Source organism: Leptinotarsa decemlineata, unplaced genomic scaffold (assembly GCF_025532065.1).
Source record: "Leptinotarsa decemlineata unplaced genomic scaffold, Ldec_3_MD MMD2_tig00026345_RagTag_RagTag, whole genome shotgun sequence".
Lineage (NCBI taxonomy): Eukaryota > Metazoa > Arthropoda > Insecta > Coleoptera > Chrysomelidae > Leptinotarsa > Leptinotarsa decemlineata.
In genome coordinates, this window is record NW_027412696.1 from 2969117 (window position 1) to 2995667 (window position 26551).

The 26551-nt window shown below is 35.4% G+C and overlaps 1 protein-coding gene across 7 annotated transcripts in view; it reads left to right on the forward strand.

The window, feature by feature from the left end:
• The window catches only part of LOC111505991 (CUGBP Elav-like family member 1), a 901046-nt gene that overhangs the window by 575682 nt on the left and 298813 nt on the right, over positions 1-26551 (forward strand). The gene's annotated exons all lie outside the window — the stretch shown is intronic.

A 26551-nucleotide genomic window follows, 5' to 3' on the forward strand; every position in this document is an offset into this window, starting at 1 on the left:
ATGAGCATTTTCCGAAAACTAACGTTCTGAACTTACACATGTAATCAGAATTTACCTCATCTGAAATGCATTATTTCATTGAATCCTATTGATAAAAATGGTAAGAAGGGTAGGTAGCTCCGTTTCAACTCTTGAATGACAGGAATAAATGTATTACATGTGGGATTTTTCATTTATTGGTTATTGTCTTTTTACAAAATAAAATTTTATTTGCGAGAAAGACATTTCGAACATTACGGAAAACTTCACTAGGAATTGACTGGCATGCTGCTGTGATTCGTCTTTTGAGTTCTTCAATATCAGAAGCTTGTGTTTCATAAAAACTGGATTTAAAATGTCCCTAAAGAAAGGAATATGAGGGTGTTGAATCCGGTGATCTAAAAGGCCATTCAACTGTTCCTCTTCTGCCAATCCATCGTACCGGAAATCTCTCGTTCAACCACTGTCGGACGAAAATAAAATAATGAGGTGAAGCACCATTCCGCTTGAAATATAAAAGATACTCCTGCAAAAATCCATTTGATTTTCTAGCTTGTGAGTTTAAAGAGGATCGATAGCCTCTTCAAGGATTTCCAGGTGCCTACAGATTGCCGGTCGAGTTTTCTTTCAGGAATAATGGACCGATAATGGCATTTTGAAGAATACGAGCCCAAAACATTAACTGTTTGTGGGGTTTCCGTCACATTCCGTAACACTGCCATTCAGAAAAAATAACACTTATCGTGAAAAAATATGTTTAACAGAATATTAGGGATGATATATTGACTCGATCAGACATGATTTCACAAAACTTCATTCTTCTATCATAATCATCTCCGTAGAGCTCTTGAAATATCTGCATTATGTATGAATGAAATTTATGCATTTTTAAAGCTTTTCTTACAGTCTCGCGTGACATTGCCATCTGTTCTGATACTGCTCGTGAGGAGTTCGTAGGCTCTACAGCAAATATTCCCAAAACTTTACTTTGAGCTACTTCATCCAATACTCCGGGGTTATTTATTTATCTTTCAATTTTTCAGTTTTTTAAAACTTATTCACCAAATCAAGCACATATCGGTAATTTACTTTACAATTTGGATATCTTTCGTTAAAAGGACATACGCACTTTCCAACTTCTCCATAAATCATAATCATTTCAATTTTGTCTTGAAGAAACATGCATTTCAGTATAGGCGTACTAATAATTACTTCTGTTAGTACTAATAATCACTTCTGTTAGTTCAGAACGATCTTTCTCAGAAACTGCTCATTAAAAAATGATAAGTCAGGGTACCATTGGAAGCAGAATTGAGCGCCAATCAAAATGATGTACCACTTGACCCCCTTTCCCATTACAGATTCTAAGGATAACATCCACTCCTGTTAGGGTGTTGAACCAAGAGGGCTACAAATACATGATTCTGCAAAAACTTTTTTCAATGTTATTGATGTGCGGTTGATATTTCTATTATCTATTGAAAAAACTGAATGCTCAACACTACAATAAACTTGCTCAATATATCAACATAAGAAGGGTATATTTCTTTCTCATGGCAAGCTATCTTACCACGAACCTAATGGTGAATTGTCACCATTATTAGTGGTATTTGAATATTTTTGTGTGGTTGGTTGATGACGTTTCTTCTCATCATATAATAAATGAAAACTGACATAAACAACTATTTCCATCCAGCACTTTTTGAAGGCCAAATAGATAATTTTCGTAATGTTCAACTGCAGATTTCAAACAATCGAATCTATTCCAGTGAATCACTCGAAGAAATCGGTGTAATGAATCTGACAAATTGTTTCTACTTCATGTTATTTTCCTTTGAACATTTTCAGAGATATTATTCCTCGTATCCGGAAATGATGGAAACTTCCAGCAAGGGCTATATATAAGCCTCATATCAAAGTCGTAACTTTTACTGATGTTCTCAGTTTATCAAACTCATTTTATATTGTGGAGCGCTGCTATCGAATATTTCATTAAAAGTTTCTCCTTGTCTGTTAGTCGAATTGAGCTGAACTCTGGAAAATGGTCGAGGTTTAGGAATTGTAATGAAATTTCCTTGTTTTATATCAATATAAATTATTTGCAGTAATAACTTACGAATTATATTGAGAGTATATCGCTTGAAATCGATATGTTGGTAATGAAAAATTGGGAGGTGACGAACTCACATATTTTCTGTGAAAACTTAGAGCTTTCTACTTCTCAATCTTTATACAAATAATATATGTGGTCCATATCCACCTGCTCAACTGCCCAAGTTTGTCTGACTTGTCCATTCACAAATGAATTGTAGTCTCCACTGAAATGGAGGAGAAAAATAATTCAATGAATTCTCTAGACTTGACTGGTATATCCTTAAATTCATAATGGACATGATTTTGCAATTTTCCAAAAATTATCTCGTACTATTATCAGAAAATACTTTTCAGAAGAACTGAATCTTATTAAACGAACTGTTGTGAAAAACAGTAACAAGGTGAATATTGTCAACTTCATTCTTTCCGTTAGTTAGGGAAGCTATTGATTATACTGTAGACGACTCCTCCCGATATAGAAGACTCCGACACTCTGTCAAATGAGGCCCTCATATCCCCCGTTAATGAACGAACAATTTTTTATCCAACCTAACCCAGCCAGGTAGGGGTACACCGTGAAGGGCAGTGCTGATGACTGAGGATATTCATACCGCCACCACCTCTCAGTCATGAACCCATTTGTATTTCAAGGGTAAGGGAGCTAGGCTTCAACCTGTCTAAACTGAAAATGGCTGTCAAACTTCATTCTTTGACATAGTTTGCTAAAGCCACCAATGACATCGCTCAGTTTTTGAAAAGGGAGAAGTGTGGCGTAGCCTATTAAACAATTAATAATTCAAGAAACAATGAAAACAAAACGTTTGTGTTCAATAGATCAGGAGTATAAAGGGATTTTCCGAATTGAGTCGGCACCTTCGTTATTATTGATGCTACGAATTCCATTGAATGAGCAAAGTAGTATCATATTCAATAGCCTTCTCGATGCCGAAAACAAAAAAAAATTAACTGTATCGTTTTCAAAACATTTCATAAAATGATATTTTTCTTAAATAGAACACCCTATATTTCATCATGCATTTCGATTCGTAATAACATTCTCAACAATAAAGCTCATATCACCTTCCTTCCTAAAGTTGAAAATGAGCGACTCATGTAGAAATATTCATTTATTTCACTAGTAAGTACAAAAAATTTTTCTGTTTTTTCCAAACACCTAATTTTGGTACCTATACGAATGACAATATTTTGTTACTAACAGCAAAAAAAAATTGCGCTGTGATTTGAACTCGTGAAACACCACTGAGCTATTTGATATTGATATACAAAACGATAATTCCCATCTTTAAACCAATCCACTAGCTGTATTTATTTTGTGGATCAAAATATGTCTGCTATAAGGATAACATTGAAGCCGTTTTTGTACAGTGATTGGAAAAAATGTGTTCGATAAAATGGAATTATTATGAGTAATCAAGTTGCCATGAAACTTTGTTGAAATAGTATTTGTCAAATATTCTCTAGTTTATCATGACAATGTCATAAATTATTGTAACAGTCAACTACTGTTTAAATAATTTTCAAAATGCCGTTTTCCCATCAAGAAAAATGTGATATGTTAAAATCGTGATCCTGAAATCCTGATTTGTCAAAAAAATTGCGTAAGAGCACTCCAACACTACAGCAATTCATTTCCCGATCGTGAATTACCTAATCGGCGTTTTTTTTGCTGTCGATTCAGGAACAATGAAAAACTTGTGATGCACTGTTTGGAACCTTTGGTGTAGTAATGAATATTTCTGAAGTTTTTTCCCAACACCAAATCGTTATTTTAAACACCTCGACCCGTGTTTCGATCACCAAGTGATCGAAGTGGGAAGTCCAATAGACAAAGTCGAGAATTCGGAAAAGTCTGGAATTGACGAAATTGAATGTAAGGACTGCGATGCAGAATATTATGGACAGACAAATAGATCTTTTAAAGTAAGATATAAGGAACACTTAGCACAGTTAAAATATGGAAGACCTGAAAAATCAGCAGTTGCCCATCATATTTTGCAACAAAACCATTCCATAGGCTTCAGTTCATTAAGATTAGTTAGACAAGTTAACAACAACAGGCAACTAGAAGCATATGAGTGTGTAGAAATAAGTAAACATGATAATATTATGAATAACGATGACGAACCAATACCAAATAGTATACCGTATAGGTTGTTAAAATAATATTATTAGATTTACTGACTATTACATAAAGACACATTATAAAAATAAATTTATGTATGTATAAATGAATTTATATAGCTTGAAAATGGTTCTATATTCAGCTTTTACATTTAAATATTAGATTAAATTAGACTAGACGTATTGTAAAATTATTAGATGAGGCAAATTATAAAATTAATGTATACCCGTATAGTATAAATAGGGTTAGTTCTGCAAGTTTTTCCAGTTCAATCTTCCTCTTCAAGATTATCACTTGGTAATCGAAACACCTGTTGATGTGTTGAAAATAACGATTTGGTGTTGGGGAAAAAACTCCAGTAATATTAACAATGTAAAAGTTTTTGAGAAGAGGAGAACTACAAAAGGTTTTGTAATATCTGAAAATACAGAAATTGACGTATAGGCTAACTTTGAGGTAAATCCAAATATTTCCATCAGAGATTTATCTAGAGAAGTAGCTGTTCCACCGTTTGTTATTCAACGGATACTGAAGAAACATAAGATTTCTTCTTATAAGTTAAGACCAGTGCGAACACTAGAATCTGGTGACGCCGAGAGACGATTGTCGGTGGTTTATGAATAAATGCGGACAAGATCCAAACTTCTATAGAAATATTATAAGGAGCGATGAAGCTAATTATTCAAATTGTGGGATGTATAATATAAATAATTTTCATGATTGAAGTAGACATAATCCATATCTAATCCATCTCCAAAATCCGCAGAAACGATTTGGTAGTAGTGTTTGGTGTGGTAAAAAATATTTATTTTAAATAAGCTTTAAACAATAACGAACGAAAAATACTAGTATTATTGTGAAAAAAGTGACAGGCACTTAATATACAAAAAATATGGCACAAAGCGCCTACGCTTTTTTCACAATAATAATAATAATAATAATCGATTTTATTGCTAGAAAATCACAACATATACATATAGATACCTATACATATGATAAAGCGAAAGAAAATTAGATATATATATATATACATACATATATCTACATTTACATTTCTGACAAAATGCAGAGTTCGTGCTTTCTCAACAGGAGTTGAGAAGCAGCGCTCTTCCACTCAACCTCAATAATACTAGTATTTTTCGTTCGTTGTTGTTTTCAGCTTAAAAAAAAAATATTTTCAACATTTCAGTTCGATGTTCTTTAAAAGCGTGTTTTTTAGATTTTTTTTAACTATATTTATTTTTCACTTTTTAGTCCGATTTATTGTCAAATTTTTTTTTTGAGTTCCAGTCACTAGTATTATGAATCTATAACAGCGCACGAATGTAAAATTCCTCTCAAACAACAATGAAGTTTGAGGTATCAAAATCTCTGTTTGAAATCTGTTTTTCCGTTAATCAGCTGTTCTATAGCTGTTCTATTCTATAGTAATACTGAGATGCATGCAGTAAGTCTCCAACAGAGGGCGGACAGTTGTGAAATTTGTTTCGAAGTAAAGAGAAACGTTTTATTCAAAATATTAATGGACTAAACATATTTTTTCAGAGAATAATTTTATTTTTCAAATCAATCTTTTGATTTGATATGTATGTCAAGCATCTTAATTCTAATTTTTCGATTTTTTGAAATATTTGAGTGACTGAATTTTTCAAATGTACAATTTACGATGATGTTTTCATTGTTGAAATCCATATTCTGGTTTGTTTTCAAATAATCAAATTAGGTTTTGAAATGTACCTTTCGTTTCGTCCAAAACTTTTTTCTGTACCTACTGAATCACGGGTAATTGCAAATATTTGAATATTTCATCTGTAGTACAAAATTTCGTTAACACTTATAATTCTTAAAATATGTTTTTATCTTGATTTTCTTTTGAATAACCTATCAAGGAGGTTACGTATAGCGGCATCTGTCCGCGAATAGCTCAAGCAATAATTGATAGTTACGTACAGCGCCATCTGCCCGCAAATAGATCAATCAATAATTGATAGTTACGTACAGCGCCATCTGCCCGCGAATAGATCAAGCAATAATGCCGATAATTCTGTCAATACAGATCCCGAGCTTGAGAGTTACAAACAAACATACATACATACATGCATACATACATAAATACAGGTGAAGCTAATATAAAGCGTGTAAAAATATAATCTAATGAAATATTTTGAAAACACGACTGTCAATTTTTTTCTGTTCTCGGCACCGAGAAGGCCATTGAAAATGCTACTAGTTTGCCCATTCAACCGAATCCGTACCATCAATAATAACGAAGTGGCAATGGTTCCGACTCAATTTGGAACACCTTGTATAAGTTGCTCTTGCTCAAAACAATAAATTTAGTTGAATGGGTATAAAATTCCCCCTGAGAATAACAGATTTCACATTTGCAAATCACAATGAGGTGGTACTTCAATGTAAAAAAAGTAAGAAGCTGGTAAGTTTTTTCCAGAAACTTATGTCTTCTGAAAATATAACCCTTTTGATTCATTTTATATAATACTGATTCTGATATAAGATTCCTGGATGAGAAAAATATTATAAACAAACGCCAATCAAATCAATTGAATCGAATGAACTATATGCTAAAAATGTCAGGGTACCTACGAGTACTTATCTACATTTCGTTCTGAATTAATTTCATGAACTCTAAAAGTAACAAAAGAAACTGGAACAAAAACAAATGCCTGTTATTCTCATTCAGGAAAACAAAGCAGAACTCACGGATGGCTGCTGATCAATACCCATCCCACCTATAGAAGATTGTTCTTCTGTTATTCGCAGTCGCATTTCTTTTTTCAGTTTATTTTTGTTTGCCAAGCAAATCCGGTTTAATCGTCACAATGAGGGAGATATTCGTGAATCTTAGCATTTCTTTTGTGTAACGCTTGAGCAGATTTAATTGGAAATACACGCAGTCCGATCTGCTAAACTCGTATATTTCGATATCGTGGGGATTACTTCACGAGAAAGAGCTTAGACCGAGACATTCATTTATAAACTTAGGTGGAATAGAGCACTCACATTCCATTTCAGTCGAAGACAGCATCGGTGTTTTGGTCTATCACTCACTCACATTTTTCCATCTTGCAGTTTGAAAGAACCAATTTTCTGGATTATCGATAATATCACGTGTTTGTTACATTCTTGAGTTTGGAGATCCATCTGATATTTGAAATTATACTTCTATTTCAATCCAGTCGAGCTTTGGTGAACTTTTCGAAATCATTATCTTCAATCGTAAACGTACATGCCTCATTTCGTAATATCATATCATATCACCAACATAGGTTCATGTCGAACAGATCCCCGTAACAAATAATGAAATCATTCCTGAATAGCAGTCAGGATTTAGGCCTATGCATAGCTGTGAAACCGCACTTCTTTGTGTCTATAACTGATGATATATTGAGAGCTTCTGATTCTGATACGATACTGATGCTTTTAGATTACTCGAATCTTTTGATACAGTGAACTATCAAATGTTTCTCTGCATTCCTTATTTCATTGATTTTTATGATCCGGTAGACATTCGTTATGGAATCGAGTCAGATATCATTCAGGGGATTCCTACACAATATAATAAATGAAAGGAGTAAAATTTCTGATTTCGAAATGAAATATTGACAAAGATGCGTCAAGCATTCGTTTTGGAATTGAAACAGAGATCATACACAATATAGTTTTAGGAAGATATAAAATTTAACTTATATGGAACACCGTCATCCTCATTGGCGAACATACGATGTTTCGGAATAAGACACTTGCCTCATTACCTCTTCAGCGACAATTATTGGTTTTCAATTCAAACGCTTTTATGTTTTGGTAATGAAATAGATCTAATTGAATCAATGAGTATTTTCAAATTAAGTGTGGGTGGACATGAAATCACACCTTCAGAGAACGCAAGAAAATTAGTAATCGAATTGGATATCACTATCCGTTAAGCAAAACATATTTCTAATTTCAAAAGAATGGTATATGTAGTTATATTTGATAACAAGGACATAATGGATATGTAAACCAAAATTATACTGTGTGTGGCCCTGGTACTCTCAGAATTCAACTATAACGTGATTCCGTTAATGGACCCTGAATAGACATCGGCGACAAACGTAGTTTTCAAGTACTCCAGAACTCTTGATCACAAATGATATGCGGTTTCCGTCGTCGTGAGAGCAGTATTTCACATAATTTGAGAGAATTATCTCGGCTTAATATGGAGAACCGAAGAAAATCACATGGTTATCAGAGCCCTGTCTATGTATATATATATATATATATATATATATATATATATATATATATATATATATATATATATATATATATGTATATATATATATATATATATATATATATATATATATATATATATATATACATGTAATTAAACTGTTCATTATTTCAATATCCACAATTTGAACTCAAAACATACAACAAGACTTTGTTATTTGTTTGAAGGAGTATCTATTGAGAACACTTTCCCAACACCAGAACGAAATACCAAGTTAGCATCCTCATGAGATCATTATGACATTATGACTTTGTTAGTGTTTCTATTTGCTAGTGGTCTAACGACTACCTCTCAATAATACCTAATTCTTTTTTTTTTAATTACATTTCTTACGTATAAGACCAAACAAAGGTTTGTTTGAAGGTGGTTGACAATGTTTCGTGGTATATTTCATCAGTTCGGACTTCCAATTGTCTAATATAATATAAATTGATTTGACAACCCTGGAAAAAAATCAAAAGATTAACCGAAAATAAAACTTTTATTGAACAAAAATCTGATATTACAAAGAAATAACATACAAGCAACAACCAAATAAATAAAAAATTGAAATATTATTAAAATCTGAAAATTAAAAAATTGAAAATATCATTAACAAAAAATGAAAAAATTAAAATTGAAAGATTTCAAACCAAGTTATGTCACGACGTTTCGATTGTTAGTATCTACAATCGTCTTCGGGTGATAACTGGACTTATTCCTCCGAAATCCGAACATTTATAGGTCATTCGAGTGCTTTCACCTATCCCCTCCGCTTCATTGGTTTTAGCGGGAGATAAACGTTTGGCGGGAGTTGGTCGTTTTTCGCTTGATTACAGATTTCCATATGTTACGTATCTCTACGCTAGCTTGACTAAATGCGTTGTTGGACAACATATATGCGGCTTCTTTGAATTTTCTCCTAAACCAGTGTTCCTCTTTGTGTATGATTTCAGCTTGAGCCCACTTGATGTTATGTTGATGAGTCCAAACATGCTCTGCTATTCCGAATTTGCTGGTTTCTCCTCACTGTGTGTGTTTCTTGTGGTCAGCAATGTCCTCTTAGTTTCACCAATGTATGAGTGCGGAGAATCATGCAGTACAACTGGATTATTTTGACTTTCATGGACATCTTGACTATATATAACCTAATTTCTATCAACACTAGATCTGGAAACTCTGACATAGAATAACTCCAAAGCAAAAAGTAGTGCATGAAAGAAGTGTTTATTTTGTAGTTCTCTGAAAAAATGAAATATCAGGTTTGGAAGCAACCTCAATAATTTGTTATAACTGGGTTAGGTTAGGTCTGGAGTTAGTAGGTCTATTCGACCCTCCACCGCAACCCGCAAGGGTTTATTTCGTCTCACACCTATTCACTCTCGACCAAATAAACCCAGCTTCTCAATGAAGCCGATTAGTTAGTATGTTGAGTGATCTTCCATGTAAGATGGTAAGAGTAAGGATCAGCCGAACTCTGAAAACTTGATTCGGTCCCCAGCGGGGCAGGTGCTCTGCTGTTCCATCATTTTCCAAACAGAGGCGACACACACTGTCTTTCGACAGTCCGAGTCTCTACATTCTCTACATATGAAGATTCAAATGACAGTGATCTGTTGATCTGTAAGAAGGCTTGTTAGACATCGTAGTTCATCCCTACTGTAGTCCAACAACTATTTGGTATCAAGCCTCGAAGGGTAAATAAACGCCTTGGAGTGAGCCAATCCTGAAAAATTCTGCCAGAAGTCCATAAATCTTCCATAAAGTTGAATGAAGTCCATAAATCGTCCATAAAGTCTAAAGCGATGCCAATGACAGGTTCTGGTCCGATGAAGCTGCTTGGAGCAGCCTCTTTTGCAAGGGAGTCATCAGCCTCATTGCCTTCTAGGCCAGTATGGCCAGGAATCCAGACCAGAGACAATCTGTTAAGTCTTCCTATCGAGGAGAGTCGTTTTTGGCAATTTGCTACCAATTTAGACGTTGCTCGGTGGTAGCCAATAGTGTCCAACGCCGCTTACTGTCTGAGAATATTTTCATTGACGAGTGTATGAGGTTGGATCCTTCCAATCTCTCCGCACACAATTTAATAGCGTAAATTTTCGCTTGAAATACAGTCGCATAGGTTCCTAGGCCGGTTGATATCTCTGTCCTTGATCTGCGACTGAAAACACCTGCACCAGAACCGGAAGGTGTTTCTGATCCATCTGTGAACCAACAACTATCTGCTCTTATTTATTCTCTCGGAGGATCCAATCCTTTCTACTCGGAAGCAGTACTTCATAAGGCAATTCGTAGTTGTCAGAGTCAGAGGTCATTTCCAGAATGCTGTGACTTCCAATGTCAGCCAACAGTCTGTTGCACTCTGCATTAAATTGATTTGTGCAATTGGCAATGTGCACAATTCAATATGCAATCCATCTAGCCTCTCTTTCCAGAAAAATGTCGAGAGGAGATAGATCTAGAAGGATCTCCTTGGCTGCTGACGGTGTGATACAGATGACACCACTGATAGCCAGACAATTCTCTCTCTGTAACCAGCTTGGCCTGGTCCGTTTTCTGTAAAGCCTTAGGTCACCATAAGTGATCATTGGTCTGACAATCATCACATAACTCCACAATGCATTTATTCGGGACCTAAACTTCAAGTTTTACCACAAATCCTTCGACATGTCCATAGGAACAGTCTGGCTTTGTGTGAAACTTTTTCCTAGTAAGCGTTCCAGGTTAGTTTTTTATCAGGGTCAATGATATTTCATCTCCGTTCCAAATGGAATGACCTCACCATTGAGGAAAAATGGCGTTAGATCCTTAAATTTTCTCCTCCTGGTGAAGGGGATAATCATGGTTTTCATGGGGTTGACAGACATCTGCTCCCTCAGGCACCAACTGTGAACAACGTCCAACGTGCTTTGAAGGATATTACAAGCTACCCTTCCCGACGTGGATCTTGCCAAGATGACAAGGTCATCTGCATAAGCTTGCAGATCTACTTTTCTTCTGTCGAGGGCATCAACTATCCATCAGGAGCAACCACAGAACGGTAGATAGTGGTTACCCCACCTTGAGGGCAGCCCCTAGTGACCCTAAACCTAATGACCTAATGAGTCGTAGTTGCAGTTCTTTTCACCAGCATGGCATAGATCTAGCCAGTTATGGTCGATTATATACTTCTCCTAGCCAGAAACGAACCTATAGATTTAGGTAGTGCATTGTCAAATGCTCCTTCAATATCAAGAAATACATCAACTGCAATATAACTGGGTGCTTGGAGGTTTTGCTGTGAACATTTTTCTACAGCAATAAATAGTTCTTCAATAAAGCTTGATTTTCTTTATACGCTTTTTTCTATGGAAATATCTATTATTTCAATCGTTCATCTAATTCATCATTCCGTAAATCATTTTATTTTCATCAAATCACCTACTTTTAAAATCTATAATTGTCTTCAATAGAAATGTTTGTTTTTTTCAGAGGATATCAGTTCACAGGTTTGGCTTCATCTAGTAGTTCAATATTCCATATTAACTGCAAAAAGTATAACATTATACAACTGAAAATCCAGACTGAACAATTTTTATCGATTTGCCATATTTTTTTGTGCCAATAAAAGTCCTAAGCCGTAAAAGTAAAAGGCTCATTGAACTCCTTGTTACGTATACCTCAGATCGCTTGCGAGGCTCATTTGAACCCTCACTATGACATCGTTCCAACCCGTCTCATTTTCAGGAAATCCAACGATGAAAAAACATAAAAAAATCACATCTGCTTCCATTCAACGTGATCAAGTTAAGAGTCATTACTGTCAGTAGTCTCTTTTCTTTTTTCTTCGAAATCGATGGAACAAAAATAATAAGGTAGAAATCGCGAATCACGACGTGCACATTACTTTCAGGGTCTTTCGGATAGATTTTATTCAGGGAAGCATTATTCCAAAATTGAATGATTCTTTATATAAATGGGTGAATTTTTTAAAAGTACCGAAACACTATTAGGCACGGATTAGGCGGCATTTCCGATAAGGGCACCCAGTTGGCAGTTTTCATTTTTATAATGATTATGTGTGATGTACGAGTATAGTAATGAAGTGTCATATATACAGTGTGCGGCACCGAAAAAGAAACATCGAAAATCTTCCCGACACATTTGTTGAGAAAAAAATGTCTGAACATATACGCTTTTGATTCAAGTGGTGATTGTTACATCTCCTTCCCCACCCTTCCCCCCTTCCTTCCCTGGAATTTTAATAGGGAAAGTACTGAGTGTAACACATCAATAAAGAAGGAATTTAAAAAAAAATTGTCCAAGTGACTGGTAATTTTGCCTTTATTTCACTTCTCTATGAATCCGTTGCATCAAATAATGTTTTGGTATTTACAAATAATTCACTCATTCATATGAAGAATCATTTAAATTTTAAATGAATCTTTCCTCTCCGTAAAATGCTGAAAATGATGTACACGCCATGATTCGTGATTTCCACCTTATTATTTTTGTTTCATCGATAACAATGAAAAAAGAAAAGAGACTACTGACCCACAAATTTGATCACGTTCAACGAAAGCAGATGTGATTTCATTATGTTTTTTCATCGTTCGATTTCCTGAAAATGAGACGGGTCGGAACGATGTCATAGCGAGGGTTAAAATGAGCTCCGCAAACGATCAGAGGTATTCATAACAAGGAGTTCAACGAGTCTTTGACTTTTACGGCTTAGCACTTCTATTGTTACAAGAAAATATGACAAATCTATAAAAATTGTTTGGTTTCGTAGTTGATGTGAAATATTGGACTACTAGATGAAGCCAAAATCATGAAGTGATATCGCTTGTCTGTTCGTCTGACGAGTTGAAATATCGATTCGAAATTCTACACAGTTATGTAATTTCATGATTTCCGGATCCCATTAGTTCATGAGGAAAAATCATCATTTCAAAAATCTACTGCGGGTATTCAAATTTGTCACAAAACATATATTATGCGGTTCGAAGAATCTAGAAAAAATATTCGATCACTATGATAGTTCTGGAGTTATTTAGAAATTTCGTGAATGTCCATTATCACGGTTTCAATTCAAGTAACACTCCATTTCAAACACATCAAGATTCACATTGAACAGTTTACAAAGCGCAACACGTCTTCCTATACACAATAGCTTTCTCAAGTATGTTCATGAATAGATATTGCGGTTTTGTGAAATGTTCAGTAACAATCTCACAATGAAGTGAAACTTGAATACGTTATGGTTTTTTGCCAAGTATCGACCAATAGTGGTTGAATATGTGAAAGCTGTTTTTTGGGGTTTTGGCCGTGGTCTGCGGATGTTATGCCTGACGTTTCGTCTACTACTGCGGTAGATAACATCAAAAGCTTTGTGGCAACGGTCGCGTGACTCTGATTTCATATTATTATCAGTGAGCGTGCGGCTTAGTTGCTCTTATTTGGATTACCTGACCTTGTTTGTCTAGGACAGGTAGCCAGTTTGTTTTTTCATTTTTTAAAATCATCGCTGAATTTCTATTGTCTCTGTATGAACCCTATATTTAGAATATACCCGGTATACCCCGGGTGCTTCTAAAGGTGCTGCTAGGGGTCCTCCTCAGCTGATCTTAGACTTTGATAGTTTTTGTTGGCCTAAATCTCTAAATATTGGTTTCACATCGTGTTTCTTTAAGATTCTCCTTATCCGGTCTATAACATTTTCAACATAATAAAGAAAAGCTTTTCCCTTGACCAGTCTAGCTTGGATTACTTTGGCGTACTTTCTCCTCGGTTGTATGGCCAGATTGAATTATCCTTCACTGTACCCATTCCCTTTTAACCCTGTGAAGCCTAGAAGTGCCACCGTGGAACCACAAATCAAATGATTTTTTTGAAGTGGCCCAGTAAGCGCTGGCTGGAACCACATTTTTGAAACAGTAATATACCACCGCCATCTCTTTACCAGAAGCGCAAGGTGAAAAGAAATTCCATCAAGTATTCATGTTTGTGTGCACGTTCTTATAAAATCATCCAAATAAACGGCATTTTCGATAATGGCATGTAAGATCCTAGTAAATATTTAACGGACATATGTATATTCCATCATGACACTACAAAAACAATGGAAGTCGAATTCCAAATTGTATATCTTCAGAGAAATATCAGGAGGTTCCATTTGGAGCCACAAGGCCACTCTAATTTTTGTTAATTTTTTCTTGATTTGAAGGTCAGATTCTGAGTCCGTAACGTCAGAGGCCTTTAGTGAAGACGACATTGTTGAGGAATGTAATTACATTCTATTAGGTGATAAAGCAATGACACGAGAAGATAGTGACTGGAGAATGACTGAAGAAGGTCTTCTGTATTTGAAATTGGCTGATAACCGACCAGTTTTATTTCTCAGCAATTTTTATAATCCAGAACATAATGACTTCGTACCTCGCAAGCAAAAAGATGGCTCTTCGCAAAATATTTCTTGTTTGAAATTGGTCAAAAATTACAACAAACACATGGAAAATGTCGACAAATCTGACATGTATATTTCCTTATATAAGGTGAATAGAAAATCAAGGAAGTGGTGGCATCGCATCTTGTGGCACTTTATAGATCTTGCAATTGTAAACGCTTATATTATTTATAAATCTCGTGCACTTGGAACCAAAACTCTGAGCCTGAAAGATTTTAGGATTCCAGTAGCGACAGAACTCCTCGGAACCGGCTTCAAATATCTAATATCAATCAAATCAAATCGAATCAAATCACTTTATTTCTTCAAGACAACATACAGTCGTATAAGAAAGAGTCATGGTTACAACCTCATGGTAGTAGGGTCGGGATTTGAATGAAGAAATGTACGAAAGGAAAGTAACAGTACATTAAGTAATAAGAGACCAAGTGATAGTGGTGGATCAAACAAGTATAAAAAAAATGTACCTCTTGAGAAAAGATATGACAAATGTTTACATTTACCCGAACACGGAAGTTCTTTGTGCCCAATGTAGCACTCGATTGTAGATACATCGTACACTAATGGCCTTGTGGTTCCTCAGTGGAACCACCTATTTTTGAAAAAACTGTGTTTCATATAAAAAAATCGTTTAATTAAGTTTTTTTTTTTATAACTTTGTGAGACTATTTTTCGGATAGAAACATTCGGAAACAGACAAATTTCCCCATGGGCTTCAAAAGGTTGAGGTATTCTCTAGGTAATTGAGTTCCACAGGAACACTCACAGGTTCACAGATACGTTAAGCCAACGTTTTAATTATCCTGCTCTTCTGTTATGGCTGGTGATTGGAGTTTTTGTTCAGGTACCTGTCTGTGTAATTGGTTTCCTGTACAATCTGTGGCTCAATATACCATCATCACATCTACTCATCAAGAACATCCAAGAAGGCTAGAGTTTCTTGAGTTTCTCGTTTCATTGTGAATTGGTTTTTGGGTTGAGAGAGTATAGATATATCTTATAGAAAAACATCCGGTGTCTCTTGGCCTATTGTTCAAAATTTTCCATAAGAAAGTTCAAAATGAAACCAGAGTCAAGTAGCAGCATTGTACTTCAGAGAAGGCAGATCCAATACTAGGAATGCCCGTGGATAACACAGTTTTGTAGTATCCATGCGGAACCCATCGAAAAAAATTTCAAACTTATCATACCAAGTAGAGAGGACTGGCAAAACGGACCACCATTAAAAGTGGAAGAAACTTGGTATACAGATGGCTCAAAGACCAAAGAAGGGGTGGGAGCCGGTATATACGAAGGCAGAGCAAAGACGAGAATTGCACTCAGCTTCGGAATAATGCAACTGTGTTCCAGGCAGAAGTATCGGCCATCAAACACTGTAAAGGGAAATTTAAAAGGCAGAAGGTCACAAATAAAACCATTGCCATTTTTTTCGACAGCCAGACGGCAATTAAGGCGCTGAGCTCATGGTGAAAATCTGTCTGAGCACACTCACGGATCTTAGTATCCAAAATAAGGTCACAAGGACAATGAGGAGGCCGATGTTCTAGCCCTTAAAGGCGCATCCAAGACTATGATCGGCCCAGAACTCTTCTGCGGGGTAGCGAAAGCATTTATAAAGACATCCATACACTATGTAGTCAGGAATGAGGTAGGCGAAAGTGTTCATGAAGAAACCATCGCTCAGTTTCACGAAAGACCTGCTACAACCGTAAGGTTGTAAGGATAGTGGTGGGTCTACTAACGGAGCATAGCCCACTCAAGAAACATATGAGCAACATGGGCCTGACAGAAGAAACACAATCCAGGTTCTGTCAAAAAGAGGAAAAATCGCACTGCATGTGCTCTGTGAATGCGAAGCGATAGCAAGGCTGAGACACGCAAGATGCGGCGAAGAGAAACCAGAGGCTGCCAGCTATATGAAGGGGTCCGTGTCAAGGCTATGGAGTCTCATCAAAGAGATCAAACTAGACAATGAGCTCTAACAACTAAGGAACATCACAATAGATCTTAAAAGTGAATCAGGCTATGGACCAGCTTACCGACAATCTAATTTAATCGTAGTTCGGAACAACGGAAACAACAACTCCAGCACCAACTCGGGCACTGCGACCGTTACCACATCGCCTTTGATAATATCTACCGCATACTTAGACGAAACATCAGGCATGAAAACTCGCAGGCCACGGCCAAAAAACCTAGAAAATAGCTTTCACACAGATTTTTTCGACTGTGAAATCTCACAATGGATGAATATTGGAAAAATCTCATTTTCGTTCAAAAGGTTGAACATATATGAAATTTCCATAGAATCAATTTCGTTTACCTCATTGAGTCCAATTAAAAATGTAATATGAGGTTTTTTTATGAGATGAATATTTCAGGAATCAATTGCCACGAATTTATCAGTCGAGTTGGAATATTTCGTCAACCGGAGACAAGTGGCGAGTAAAAATTTTCATATAAAAAAAAATGATCATTCTGTTCAGAAATTATTTCAGAAACCAGAAATCTGATTTTTATGTTTCTCTTGAAAATGTGTTTTTATAGTATTTCCAATACCAATCGGAACAGCAAAAAATAGTATGCCGACATAGGCGTCGGCATATTATTTTTCAGTGGTAGTTTTTCAGTTACTTATTCTTACTATCATAGCAATTGATCATCCCATGAAAAAGTTATCTCAACTGAATTTTTCCACCATGGGTAATAATGAAGAACTTCGAAATTTAAGGTAATTGCTTTCCGAGTCGAAAACTCTAAAATACAATGAAAACACAAATAATCACACAGAATTCTCGTCAAACATATATTTACAAAATAATAGAGGCCAACAAAATTGCTAGAAAAAACAAAATTTTTCTTCGCTATATTCGGATGAGGTGGATTCATCGTCGGGTTGAATAACGATGGGATTTATGGAACTTTGCACATATATTTGTTCTCTTCTTTTATAACGTGGGCCACACAGTTCTTCCATACGTCACTATTACCTACTTCATTCACCACTTGCCTTATATTATCAAGCACTACAGCATTCAAAGTCGGTGACTGATTACATTTCCGCAAGCTTTCTTTCATTGTGGCCCAAACCATTTCAATTGGATTGAACACACAATAGTATGGAGGCAAATGTAACAGAATATGACTACGTGTTTCACACATCGAATCAACAATATACTCTTTTTGAAATTACTTTGTTTTATGGGCGCCAGTAACACCTTTTTCGTTGGAATCTTTTTGGGGTATTTCCATATCATGATTTCGCATGAAATCAACAATATCTGTTTTTTTGTTTTATTGTTTGGTGTTGTAGTCAATACCAGGTTTCGAATAAAGCCGCAGTCATATCTTCGTGGTAATCAACAGACGAATCTTTTATATTTTTGGCCGACAGAAGCAAAGCGTTAGGTACGAAACCACTTTCATTCCCAACATGCAAAATTATAACACGTTTTCCCCTTGAAGAAGGTGCGTTCAAAGCACAATACTTGGTTTCGTCTACCCAGCTATATTTGACAACATCATGGGTGTCAAACCAAGTTTCGTCGAGGTAGATTATATGTCTGCTGGATTCTCGGTAGCTTTTCATTCGCATCAAATATTCTCGTCGGAGTTGAACAATGCACGTCGATTCCATTATGACCATCCGATTGTTCAATTATTTATATTTGAAACCACAAGACAATAAGACACCTCGTAGAGTTTCTAAAGATTTGTAATTGTAATCGGGATAGTCGAGTAATTTATACCAAATCATTTCCAAGGTTGGTACTTCATTTTTTTGGTATATACCATAAATTGTTCGCTGAATCACATCTTTTGTAGCACCATCAACGTTTGCGAATTTTTAATTCCTTTGTTTTCGTTTCATTACATGGTCAATGACATCCCGTATTTTAATGACTCGAAGAACTGTCGACCGAGATAGTTTCGTTAACTCGCATATTCTATTCATAATAGCATTCTGTGAAGTGTGACAGTTTTCCTTCTTCAAGCATTCATGAATATTTAAAATTACTCGCTGAACATGTAAGTCCTTATTTTCGAATTCCGGATCCCTGTCGATTGACACAGATTCCTCACACGTAATGTTATCATTTGTTCAAAAATGTCTCCAGAAAGCCATATCTATTGTTGACAAATTAATTTGTATATTTAGGTATATAAACAGCTAACCCTTGTCTTCAGATTCAGTATCAATTTGCTTCTCCTGAAGATGCTAACCTTGTTAGCGAAACGCGCGTCGAGTGCAAAAATATCAGTTTGGTGTTAGGGTAATTGATCTCTAGAAGAAGTATTCAAAAATCGGTTTGCAAAACCACTCACAACCTCAACTAACCCCACGAACACACGGCACTGATAAAGACATATTGTGAAACGGCAAATTAGTAGCCAGTCCAGCTAGCCGAGCCTTTACTCCTCAAATACATTTGATAGTACGTTTACTGATTATCTGGCCGACTGGAGGCCATAGTCAAGAAATGTTTATGACTGTACTCATCTTTTTATTGCCGTTCCAATTGGGAATGGATAGACTATACATCTATGTGATGAATTTTCAAGTCTGATTCAACAAATGAGGCTATCATTGATCGCGAAGAAGTATGTACCATCGATGAATAGAAATAATCCTCATAATTTATTCCTGCTCCTGGTATATAGCATCAAGCTACAAGACGAGCATGAAAACCCATTTCATCACACTTTGATCTTTTTTTTGAATACCCACTGGTATTCCGTCACACTACCTTCATCAGGAATATTGGTTAGATCCCAAGCCTGGTTAACTTCAGAGAACTCCATTTTCTTTTTTATCGCCTTTCTCCAACGTTCACCATTCAGTCGGGAAAGTGCTTCTGATACATCAACTGGAACTTAATCTATAGGTTTGTATCGCCACAGCCCATAAATGTTATGAAATCTCCCTATCATTTGGCTTTCCATTTTTTCTGATCTTATTGGTGCTGTCTGTACCTCCAAATCATCTATTGGAGATAATGTGAAATCAGGATATTCTCTGTTATCTCATATGAAAATATCTGACAATATCTGAAATGGTAAAAATCATTTTGACCTACAATAGATCAATAGTCTTCATTATCTTCCAATAGGTCCACCACTATATCTGACAGGTTAAAAATTTCAGACAGGATCTTTTGATTCTCCTCAAGAATTACCACATCACAACTGGTTATAATTTTCCTAGTTTCAGGATCATCAAATCTGTAACTTTTGACATCATCGCAAAATCTAGATGAAATCAAATTTTCTTTGATCGTTTGACAAAATTGTTCTGCCATGTCGACTCCTCAAAGTCTATTCAACTTGTGAATAATAAAATATTTGCCTGATTTCGATACCGGGTATAATTTTGCATTAGCAGCTGTTGGCGGAGTTATTTGTGATAAATAATAATTCAAGTGTCAGTGACCTCATCCTCACACTGAACAAATTTCAACATCATATGAAATATCCCAATACTCTCCTTGTCTCTCGTGGCATAACTATGGAATACATGATTTATGTCAAAAGTTTGAAAATTTTATGAATGTGGGTTGGAGTTTGTACTGATATTTTCTAGGGAATTCAGTTTTTTACTGCTGGTGATTCTGAGGAACGAATAAACTCTACACCTCTTTACTCAATGTTGACCTTTTTTCGTAATCCTATCTCCACTTTGGAATTGCTTCTTCACTTTGCATATCAGGGAAACAGATACCTACAAATTGTTTTTGTTCGGTCTCTATCTTATTGTGAACTAATCGTGAATATATTAACATTTAGATGGATGGCCGGTACTTGAACGAACTGTGGGGTGGGACATAATTGGTGATCATGCTTGGTTTCAATATTCAAAAAATAAACTTTTTGTTTTATCACGGCTTGGCCTAAGTTGATCACGAGAACACAGTTATATCGTAGTAAACACGATTTTCAATAGACATCCATAGACATGAAGTAGAAGGTGTCATGGGTTGTTAGAAATAAACTCAGTTGAAGACGAAAATGATATTGTTTTGTGAAAATTCCATTAACTAGCTATCATCTCTATACAAACGATGACCTTTAGAAGTCGAAACTTTTCGTACTGATAATAAACGAGTTCTCTTTCAACTTGCGAATTTCAGCACCAATAAGTTGAATCCCCTCAAACCCGAAGTTGGGATCTTACCAACATACCAGGGAGTGAATTCTTCAACCTGCTATCACGATAATGAATTCTTGGCTGAGATTCTTGGCATCATCTCTCCATAAAGTCGTTTCTACTGACCTATTTATCTTTATTATTGGTTGATCTTCCATTCACATTTGTGCATATTTTTATCTGGATTTTTTATAACCACAGAAGAAAAACTTGTGAAATCAAAATTCATTTTCCTTTCCGTATGGGTTCAAAAATTTTCATGATTTCAGAAGGTGATGAACAGTTTTTCTTCTTATTGGACACAGACAGTAAACAGTTTACAAAAATGATAGAAATTAATTTGAATGTTTAGCTTCTTTATGTAGTCTTCGAACCGAAAAACTTGCACAAACTTGCAAATTAGAGTTCATCTTCAGAATGTCTGTTAACAATTTTTCCACCAAAATTTGAATTATAATCGGAATTTTCGAATTCTGCCTTGCATTATGGAACTAATAGCTTTGCATGATTTGACTCAATTGGAAACTTCTGGCTCAGAGAAAGGAGACTTCATCAATCTCATTCCTATTAACCTTTCTGAAGACTCCATTTTGGACCTAAAGTGAAAAGTTTTGTTTCCTAGTGTTGGAAGCCTTTTGATTCAATAGTTTCAATCCTTTTTCAAAACGCCACTGTCTTTGAACAAACGCCAGCAAATCAATCTCCATTAGACGGTCCAATGGAGCTCTAAAAAAAGACTTCTCTACGGAAAATCCCTACTCACGTCGCAAACGTCTTTCTGGAGGAAGGAAATGCAAGAACACACGCAAGTGACTAGACATGCACGATACAGTCAGCGTGCTGCATATTTCTCTTATCGCAAACTGCATATTTGGATTCGTGTTAAAAAACTTATCTTGTTTGAATAATGACATTGAGTCTTTGAGATACTGGGCGGTCGGTATTGTTTGAAATGCCACCCGAGTAAATACGTAATTTAAAATTTGTATTCCATTCTGTAGATTTCAATTCTGATTTCCGAATGCTCTCCAGGACGCAGTAGGTTACGATGCCAAACACTTTTTCTTAGTTGATAAGAGTAGTGACATTTCGGAAATAGATGTAAAAAACAAGTCCGTTGAGGTTGTAGTCAGAAACAGTCAAATATTCAGTATTGAATCTATCTATTTTATTTTCCACAAAATTTTTCATACATATTAACTTATAGTGTCGGTTTTTCCAAATACTTTTACAAATAATTTCTCCGATGGTTCAAATTTTCTTGAAAGAAAAACGGTTATATGGTGATACTTATTCAGTGACAGAAGTTTGTTTTTTTATAACATCAACAACAAAATTTTGATTTTCATCTAACCACCATCTGCAAATTTAGGAAGCTATAACTAGCAACATTTGTATATAATTGTGTAATCATTCAACTAATATTATGTGAAATATCAACTCTCACTATTTTTCATTATCATAATACTATATGAAGGTCAAACAACGTAACAGGCATAATTTTCAAAAAATATTTTACCGACTACACCAATATGGACATATGATGGAATTGGCCGATACTTGATGAAAATCCATAACTAACGTATTCAACAAAAAACTTTATTGTGAGATTTTCACTAAACAATTTTACAAAAACACGTTTCTTTTCCAACTATATTCTACATGCCTAATTCACTCAATTTTACAATTTGAAATACCTTCATTTAAAGTACCTGATTTTGTAATAAATTAAGTTACATGAGCTTATGTCCGAGTTTCCACATTTGAAAAAATATTCATTAACGGAAAGTTATTCAATTTCATTTGATCATTCAGTGAATTATCCAAATTCTTGAATCTATTGATTTCTAAACATCCTAGAAGACTGAGTTTCAAACTTTTCTCTTTTAAATGTAATACGTCGTATTCATGATTGAACTTATATACTTTTGCTAAAAGATGATTTGCAAATGTGGAATCGATCTTTTTATTCACAAACCTACCCCTGTGCTCTATAATTCTTCGGCAAAATGTTATCCCTGTTTGGCCAATATACAGAGCTAGAGCCACAAGGCAGCTTATATACTCCTGATCTATTCGACACCGAAGTTTTGTCTTTATTGTTTTTAATAAATTTACTTAGACTTCTATCCGTTCTCAAATGCGGTTTTTTATATCGGTTGGGAAAGGGATAGAAAATGTTCGTAGATAAACAATTTAGTTTTGTGTCGACGTTTGGCCTTTATTAAATCCATCATCAGGGCTGGATTCAATAAAGTCCGAAACGTTGGCACAAAACCAAATTGTTTATCTACTAACATTTTTTATCCCTTTTCCAACCAATAGAAAAAAACGCATTTGAAAATATTTTGGATCACCAAACCAGGCAAAATTATCCGTTCTGTAAGCTACATTCACGCATTCTTTGATAGACCTAGTCCATGGCTTGATTTTGTAGTTTTTTGGAAAGAACGGAGTCTATAGTATCTACCTTATAACCGTTGTTGACCGCGATTTGTTTGATCAAACTTAGCTCTCCCTGAAAGTTACTGTCAGACAATGTAATATTCAATAGTCTGTGAAGTATACTAGCGAATGCAGTACCTTCATGCACCTCCACACACCGTATCTGTATCTGTACTAGTACAAGAATTTGTTAGTTAACTGATTATTTATGGATTTCATATTCGTATGTTATCCATGAAAATTTCAGCGAGCAAAGTCTTTTGCTGGCTTAATTTTTTTCAAATGTGGAAACTGAAACATAAACTCAGGTAACTTAATTCATCACAAACTCAGGTAAAACTCAGGTACTTGAAAAGTGGGTACTTCAAATTGTGAAATTAGGTATATTGAGCATCAAATATGTAGAATATGGTTAGTAAAGACATGCCCGAAGAAGCCATTGTATGGCGAAACACGTGTTGCATTTTTGTAAAACTATTCAGTGAAAATCTCACAATGAAGTGTTTTTTGAATACGTTCAATATAGACAAAACCTCATTCAATTTGTCAGAAGATCAGATGCAAAATACGATTTTATATCAGATGTATGTATGTTTTTCATGCATTATTGTTTGAGATGATATACATGCAAATAAAATACTATTCATTGAAATTTATTAGAAAAGTGCAATTGTTGCTCGAAGAAATATACTTGATATTTTCCGATATAGAATATCACACTAATATATTGTACTCTATTTGATTTCACTGTAAGTTGATGATTTTGCTCATAAAAGAAAACTAATAATTGCATGAGAACTCATCTCAACATTCCAACAAAATCTTTCTGCGTCATCGAAATAAAAAAGCAATTATATCCAGCAGTTCCTCTCTTCGAATTCGTATTTCCATTTCCACATTATTCTTGTTGAAAGGACTTGAGAGGACACTGAACACATTAGGAGGGTGACATTATATGCATTCCCCCTGAATAACCACCAGTATGCTTATCAAACCGGCAAACTTTTTGTAGAGAAAATCTCCCAATCCTTCGACAACAAGTAGATGGCGGTAGATGTATTTCTCGATATTGAAGGAGCATTTGACAATGCGCTACCTAAATCTATAGCATCATCTCTGGCTAAGAAAGGTATAAAATCGATCATAGCTGGCTGGATATATGCCATGCTGGTAAACAGAACTCCAACTACGACTCTTCAAGGCGGGGCCATCAGGTTCAGGTTCACCAAGGGCTGCCCCGAAAGGGGCTCTCCTTCTGTGGTCGCTCCTGATGGATAATCTGCTTGATGTCCTTGACAGAAGAAAAATAGATCTGCAAGCTTATGCAGATGATCTTGTCATCTTGGCAAGGTCCACGTCGGGAAGGATAGCTTGTAATATCCTTCAAAGCACGATGAACGTTGTTCACAGTTGATGCCTAAGGGACCAGATGTCTGTCAACTCCAGCGAAACTGTGATAATCCCCTTCACCAGGAGGAGAAAATTGGATGATCTTATGCCACTTTTCCTCAATGGTGAAGTCATCGCATTTGAAACGGAGGTGAAATATCTTGGCATTGTCCTTGATAAAAAAACTCACCAGGAACGCTCACTTGGAAAAATTTTTACACAAAGCCAAAATGTCCCTATGAACGAGCAACGTCCAAATTTGGTAACAAACAGGTTCGGCAGAGCCGCACTCGTACCATCTGACCTGAAAAACCACTCACCATACAATATAATCGACTTCGTTAAGAAGCTGGGTTTGTTTGGCCGAGTGTGACTAGGTTTGAGCCACAATGATCCCTTGCAGGTTGCGGTGAAGAGTTGAATAGACACACTTACTTTGGACCTAACCTAACCTAAGCCACATTCTTCCTGAGAGTTGTCAGGGGACATTTGAAAAATGAATATGTCAAATTTGGTGATTAACTTTTGAAACATTCGCTTTTGTTATCTGATCAATTTCCGAAAAACCTCTTCATATACATCTTCCATCAGATAGAAAAAGTATGTTGATAACTTCAATGTCTGCCTTGGTATTTATGTTTATTCAGTACAATTCAATTTGTTATACCAATATTTTCTTTGAATACAAAAGTAATTCATTTCAATTTTCCAGGAGGAGTATAGACTGACTTTTCATATAGACTATGTAAGAAACGACATATGCAACAATCTAAAATGGACAAGATTCTATCTCATTCAAAATACAAAAAAAAACTCGCATCTTCTAGTGGGTACTCTCCTTCCTGTACTCGTAAATGACGTTTCTCCCTCAAAATTATTCATAGCAACGAACAGAATAATAGGGTACGACAATTTTTTTGTTTGAAAATGGAAATTTCCCAACCATTTCAATGAAGTGAGAGAGAAAGGGGAATAGTGTGAAAAAAATTCCTTTTAATGCGGGAAAACCTTATTAGATAATTAGCATCCAAAGAGATGTTGCGAAAGATCCATTATGTACCGAATTACAACTATAAAATCTAAATGTAGCATATCTTTTTAATTTTCTTGCTTTCCCACATTTTCTCAATGTTCATTTCAAGACATAACTTGTTATTACGCGTGCTATAGGGAAAATTCCACAGTTTTATAGGGGTGAAACACATAATGGGATTGTAATTGAAAATTACTACATTAACTGTTGTATACCGGTTGTCCATTTGGGGATGGAATACATATTGGAGTCTGCAGTAATTTAGCGAGTTTGTGAGTCGCCAAGCAGAAACAGGAGAAATATTGTCTTTTCTGTCGATATCATAACAATATAGGGTGGTGATAAATATCGAAATGAAAAAAATCATTTCATTTGCATTTTTAAAATTTTTTGGTTATTTATTTCACAATATAAGATCAATTTTACGATTCTATTCATTTTATAGTTCATTATATAAAGTGTTCGTCACATTGACATTTGAAGATAATTATAATTTTTTCGAGAATATATTCAGAATCTTGATTGAAAAGGCATACAGTGCATCACATCTTGAATACGTGAGTTGATAAAAACTTTTCTTTCAAGTGGACACATTTGTATACATA